The sequence below is a fragment of the Alexandromys fortis genome, unplaced genomic scaffold (assembly GCF_014885135.2).
Source record: "Alexandromys fortis isolate MF-2015 unplaced genomic scaffold, M_Fortis_MF-2015_v1.1 scaffold_0, whole genome shotgun sequence".
Classification (NCBI taxonomy): domain Eukaryota; kingdom Metazoa; phylum Chordata; class Mammalia; order Rodentia; family Cricetidae; genus Alexandromys; species Alexandromys fortis.
This window is the reverse complement of record NW_026067949.1, coordinates 3,071,182-3,077,532: the sequence shown is the minus strand read 5'-3', so window position 1 is coordinate 3,077,532 and position 6,351 is coordinate 3,071,182. Positions and strand designations below refer to the sequence as shown.

General features: G+C 42.7%; 1 pseudogene; it reads right to left on the bottom strand.

Moving 5' to 3' along the window:
* Positions 1 to 3,185: 3,185 nt before the first annotated feature.
* On the bottom strand, positions 3,186 to 4,607 carry LOC126506521 (tubulin alpha-1A chain-like; annotated as a pseudogene).
* Between the last annotated feature and the right edge of the window lie 1,744 nt (positions 4,608 to 6,351).

Sequence of the window (6,351 nt, the reverse complement as noted above, 5' to 3'; positions counted from 1 at the left end):
TCTAGGGAAACAGAGGGGGGCGGGGTTGTGCAGACAGCCTATTTGGTTTTCTCCTCTGCTCTTTTTTTCAAGAGCTACTTTGAGGACTATTTCCTTGTTGAAGCCCTTCCTCCATCTCCCACACAAAGCACGGCTCTCCTAAAGAACTACATGTGAGACCTTACTACAGTGTAAATGCCCCTCTCCTATACTAGAGTTGAAATTCCTAGAGACAGGGACACTTTAAATCTGCTGTCCTAAGCCAGGTGGTGGTGATGCATGCCTTTAATCCCAGCACTCGGGAGGCAGAGGCAGGCAGATCTCTGTGAGTTCGAGGCAAGCCTGGTCTACAAGAGGTAGTTCCAGGACAGGAACCAAAAAGCTACAGAGAAACCCTGTCTCAAAAATAAAAATAAAAAAAAAATCTGCTGTCCTAGAACTCAATTGGGTCCTTGCATATAAATAGCAAATGGTTGTTCTAAATGCGGCAAATAAATACAATTTATGCCTTGACTTACAAAATTTTCCCCAGGCATTTCATAGAGTATGACTCTTTTAAGGATGACTACTGGAAGAGAACAAGATGGCCATAAAAGGAACAAATATTCCCAGCATTACTCAGTATCTTCAGGAGTCACTCTGCCCTTTGCCATCTGCCTGGACCAGCATTCTCTACTTCTGAGCACATGTCAACTTTGGTCCTCTGAATTTAATACCCAGCTGCTTCAGTGGTGATGTGAATCTTAATAGAGTGGCTATGTTCTTAACTCAACTCACCCATTATATTTCAATTGTGATTTTCCACCCTTGCCACATGGATGTGTAGCTCCATTTTAGTAAGTTAACTTCTCTGGTTCTTAACTTCCTTGCCTGTACAAATCAAACAGACAAGATATAGTACTGGAATTGCCTACCTCATCTGTGACACTGTGGCCACTAAATGAAAAAGTGGTTAAATAGTTTTTGACAGTGGTTTGGGCTATTACTGCAAAATATATTGCTGACCCTGCCTCTATATCAGTGTACAGTCTCCCCTCTTAGTACAGGCATCTCCACCTTGGTCCCAGACTTACTTCCTATGCACCAAATAATCCATGGGTAGTCAGAAAATACACTTGGAAGTTTTGTGAGTCTTACCTTATTTCGGGATACACATTAAGGGACCAGAGTAAAGATCTGAGTTATCATAGATATTATCAAATTATCTACCTGTCTTGTCTGTCTAGAGCCCACAGCACCTCAAATCCTAGCCTATATTTAGGTTGCTTATACTTAATCTTGAAGACATAATAAGTTGGAATTCATACGTTGGATATAAAAATTTGGAATTTAAATTAGATCTGATTTACTTTTATATATGTAGTGTTTAAAACAGCCTGCACACGCTAGCATTTTTTATGTTTTTTTTTACATTTTCATTTTGCTTATGGGAAACTGAGGCACAGAGAGACATCTTATGTGTGAAAGCCAGGCATGCCAGACAATATTTGGTAGCACTTGATTCTTGGCCTCTAAGTTTGCATCCTTAGAAAGGAAGTATTACCACCCTTGAAGTATCGCATCTGTCTGAGTTATAGACACCAAGGAAGAGCTTAGGTCGGCGAGAACAGTTCTCACTGCCCTCTGAGCTCACACTCTTCAGTTAAGATTTTGAGGCACTGAATCATACTTTAAATGTATGTGGTAACTGAAACTTGCTTTCAACATGTGTGTGGATGGAGGTTAGACAAGCAACGCAGTGCTGTGTAGGGATCATAGGATAGCAGGTATCTTGTGAACAAAGCATCCACTGGAAATCTTAGAATTAAATCCCTCTGCTGTCTGGGAGCCCTGCCAACTCTTCTTTATGCATCAGTCATACTATGGGGAATGAAGATTTGGACTAAGGTTCACTTTGCACACCTGTGAAAATGAGATCTGCAATGCCTGAAACAGCTTTATTGTCATCAGCAGTAGAAGAGGCCCAGGAGAAGGAATAAGAATGGATCCCACCCTACCGCCTAGGTTATCCAAGGTGAGTGAGGATTCGATCTCACACAGAACCCAGTCACCTGCATTCCCCTGTCTGAGGTAAGTGAATCCCGTTCAAGAAGAAAAGTGAGGAGAAAGTTGTGGGTCAGGTAGCTGGGTTTTTTAAGCATAAAGGAAAAGTAAATTAAACTCTCTCATCTGGAAAATAAATACCAAATGGCTAAAGATCCTGGGCTCTGCATGAATGAATAAAGGAGGTTTAATTCTTTAATTACCGCCTCTAGTCTCCCCGTAGAGATAAAGAGCAAGTTGGTGGAAGGAGATAATCAAGGCATAAAGTACTGTGTCTCTTCCTCGGCTTCTTTTACTCAATGCAATAACAAAAATATTTCCCCTTAAGTAGGTACCCACTTCTGGCATGTGGAGGTAGATAGAGACAGAGATGATGGTACCCACTTCTGGCATGTGGAGGTAGATAGAGACAGAGATGATGGAGATGGAGATGTGTGTACATTTGAGACGACACCTCCTTCCCTGAGTATCTGACTCCTCTGTGTGTGTGTGTGTGTGTCTCTGTGTGTGTATGTGTGTATGTGTGCGTGTGTCCACACCCAGGATATTACTCTTAGTATACTGAGTTCCACTTGAGACCATATCTTTATCTTAATCTCTCTACTCAAAGAAGACTCATAGGTTGATAATTCTGGAAGAAAGAAGAGTACAGTGTAAACTTTGGGACATAAAGAAAACAGAAAAGGGAAATGTGCAACTGTGAAGTGAATACTAACAGTAAGAGTAAGTAAATGTTTAGGTCTGCTGTGGTCACAAGATGATCTCCACTCAGTATAATTTCTCCTGATATGTCACACAGATCACACCACATTTTAAGAAATTTGATATCTCAAATGGATTAATCACTTACATTTTTAAAAATGTGTCTAATGATTTTCAGTTTCTATTAACCAAAACATTCTTACTAGAAAAGAATTTATTTCCCAATTTTGTGTTTAAGTTTTCCATTGTGAGTTTTTTTTTTAAGACAGGGAGTATTTTATTTAAAATCCATCAGTGAAATGGACGGCTTGGGTCTATGACAAATCCTTTATTTTATAACATAAGTCAGTAACTGTATGAAAGCACACATTGCCACATACAGATTAGCTGATCAGACCACATTTTTTATGTTGGAACACAATAAACTTCCCTGTAAAAGCAGCACCTTTGTGACATTTAATTTAGTATTCCTCTCCTTCCTCGCCCTCTCCTTCAACAGAATCCACACCAACCTCCTCATAATCCTTCTCCAGGGCAGCCATGTCTTCACGGGCCTCAGAGAATTCCCCTTCCTCCATGCCCTCACCCACATACCAGTGCACAAAGGCACGCTTGGCATACATCAGATCAAACTTGTGATCTAGGCGAGCCCAGGCCTCAGCGATGGCTGTGATGTTGCTCAGCATGCACACAGCTCTCTGGACCTTGGCCAGGTCTCCACCAGGTACCACAGTGGAAAGCTGGTAATTAAAGCCAACCTTGAAGCCAGTGGGGCACCAATCCACAAACTGGATGCTGCGCTTGGTCTTGATGGTGGCAATGGTAGCATTGACATCTTTGGGAACCACATCACCACGGTACAGCAGGCAGCAAGCCATGTATTTACCGTGGCGAGAGTCACATTTTACCATCTGGTTGGCTGGCTCGAAGCAGGCATTGGTGATCTCTGCTACAGAAAGCTGCTCATGGTAGGCTTTCTCAGCAGAGATGACAGGGGCATATGTGACCAGAGGGAAGTGGATGCAAGGGTAGGGCACCAGGTTGGTCTGGAATTCTGTCAGGTCAAAATTCAGGGCTCCATCAAATCATCGGGAAGCAGTGATGGAGGACACAATTTGACCTATCAACCTATTTAGGTTAGTGTAGGTGGGGCGCTCCATGTTGAGGTTTCTACGACAGATGTCATAGATGGCCTCGTTGTCCACCATGAAGGCACAATCAGAGTGCTCCAAGGTGGTGTGGGTGGTGAGGATGGAGTTGTAGGGCTCAACCACAGCAGTGGAAACCTGGGGGGCAGGGTAGATGGAGAACTCCAGCTTGGACTTCTTTCCATAATCAACAGAGAGCCTCTCCATCAGCACGGAGGTGAACCCAGAGCCAGTTCCACCGCCAAAGCTGTGGAAGACCAAGAAGCCCTGAAGACCTGTGCACTGGTCGGCCAGCTTGCGAATTCTGTCCAAGACGAGGTCAATGATTTCCTTGCCAATGGTGTAGTGGCCACGGGCATAGTTATTGGCAGTATCTTCCTTGCCTATGATGAGCTGCTCAGGGTGGAAGAGCTGGCAGTAGGTACCAGTGCGAACTTCATCAATAACCATGGGCTCCAGGTCTACGAACACTGCCCGGGGCATGTGCTTGCCAGCGCCTGTATCACTGAAGAAGGTGTTGAAGGAGTCGTCTCCTCCCCCAATGGTCTTGTCACTTGGCATCTGGCCATCAGGCTGGATGCCATGTTCCAGGCAGTAGAGTTCCCAGCAGGCATTGCCGATCTGGACACCAGCCTGGCCGACGTGGATAGAGATGCACTCACGCATGGTTGCTGCTTCGCTGCTTCCCAGAGGATGGCGGAGACGAGGAGGAGGTGTTGCTTCTTACAGTCGAACTCTTAGGCAGTTGATGTAAGCAAACCTCTGTGAGGTTTTGTTGTTGTTGTTGTTGTTGTTGTTACAGTGAGTTAACAAAATGCCAACTAAAATGTATTCATTCATTTAATACTTAGGTATATAGTAGATGTCTACTGGTTTGTTAGGAATTCTTGGAATACATAAGTGAACAAAATGTTAAAGAAAAACTCCAAGCCCTTGAGAGTATGAATTCTACTGAGAATGCAATTTCAAAGCAAAAATTTAGCAAAAATAATGATAAGTAAGTTGTATATTATATGATGGTAAGTATTAATGTAAAAACGCAAAGAATGGTAGCCATGGGCTAGGTAGGTGGTATGTGTGAGAAAAATAAGTTGTGATTGAAAATAGAGTGGGCAACATGGGGCTCATGGAGAATGAGCTAGATGGGGGAGACAGGAGAGAGCCATGTATAGAGACAGCATCCTAAGGAGAGCCTTATCTCGGTTGGAACACTGAGACATCATGAGAGTACATATGGAACAGTCACTTAAAGTGTCTGCACAGACCTGAAACAGTTAGGCATGATATAAAGACATCAGGGCTGAGGCAATTGGGCTAGGCAGTAGGAAGACACTGGCTTTACTCAATAGCAATGTGAGTCTTTGAGGGTTTTAAACAACCTAAGCAACACATGATGCTTGACTGTTTAGCTGACTGTAAAATGGCCACTAGACTTTCTAGGATACTGAAAGTACTGGAAGCATCATCCTGTTTACCTGTCAGCTACAGCAGAGGTTTAGGAACCAAGTGTCAGCTTTTATTCACAGAGTTGAACTAGCTGATTGCCACCCCACACCTCCAGAAGAATGAATGAACCCCAGGTTGGGCACAGGGCTGCTCCCTTACACTGTACCATAGACCACTGTGTCCCCAAAAGTCATGTTGTAGAAACTGAATCCTAGACACAGCAGTGCTATGAGGTAGACCCTTTAAATAATGTTTAGGACATGAAGATAAATATGGGTTAACATGGCCACTGCGGGAATAGGTTAGGAGTGAGTGTCAATAAAACAGCAAGTTTGGACTTTTCTGTGCTTTCTTGCCATGTCATGCTTCTACCATAAGACCTCCACCAAACCTGATCCTTCACACTTAGAGCTCATAACCTCCAGCTCCATTACCCAAATAAATTTATGTTAATAATAAATTACTTGGCTTGTGGTATTTTCATAGGAGGACAAAATAGACTAAAGCATTGAGTACTGAGAAATAAAATTCTCTGGTACATTAATTTTATGTTTTTTCTTACATTTTAAGTGCGAGTTTTGCCAACATGTGTGTCCAGTGCCTATGGAAGGTGTCAGATCTCCTGGAACTGAAGTTATGGATGATTGTTAACTCCCATGTGGTTGCTGGGAATGAAACCCAGGTCATTTGGAAGAGCAGTAAGTGAGCTTAACCCCTGAGAAATCTCTCTAAGTCCTAATTTTATGTTTCAACTCTCCTTTGGAAGCCATTTTGTCCCACAACACCATGACCTTAACAATACAAAGAGAAGGAACCAAAGACACAGGACTTACTATAAATTTACTCAAGGTACAAAACTAGTCTGAAATGGAATCAGGACTCAAACTCTCATCACTCTATTTGTTACCAAAGAGGAGAGTTTTTTTTTTTTAATCTGAACTCAATTTCATATCTACTAAGTTTTCTTTATCTTGTTACACACTGTCTCTTCTGCAACTCTCGCTATAACCTACATGTGGATTTCCAACTCACC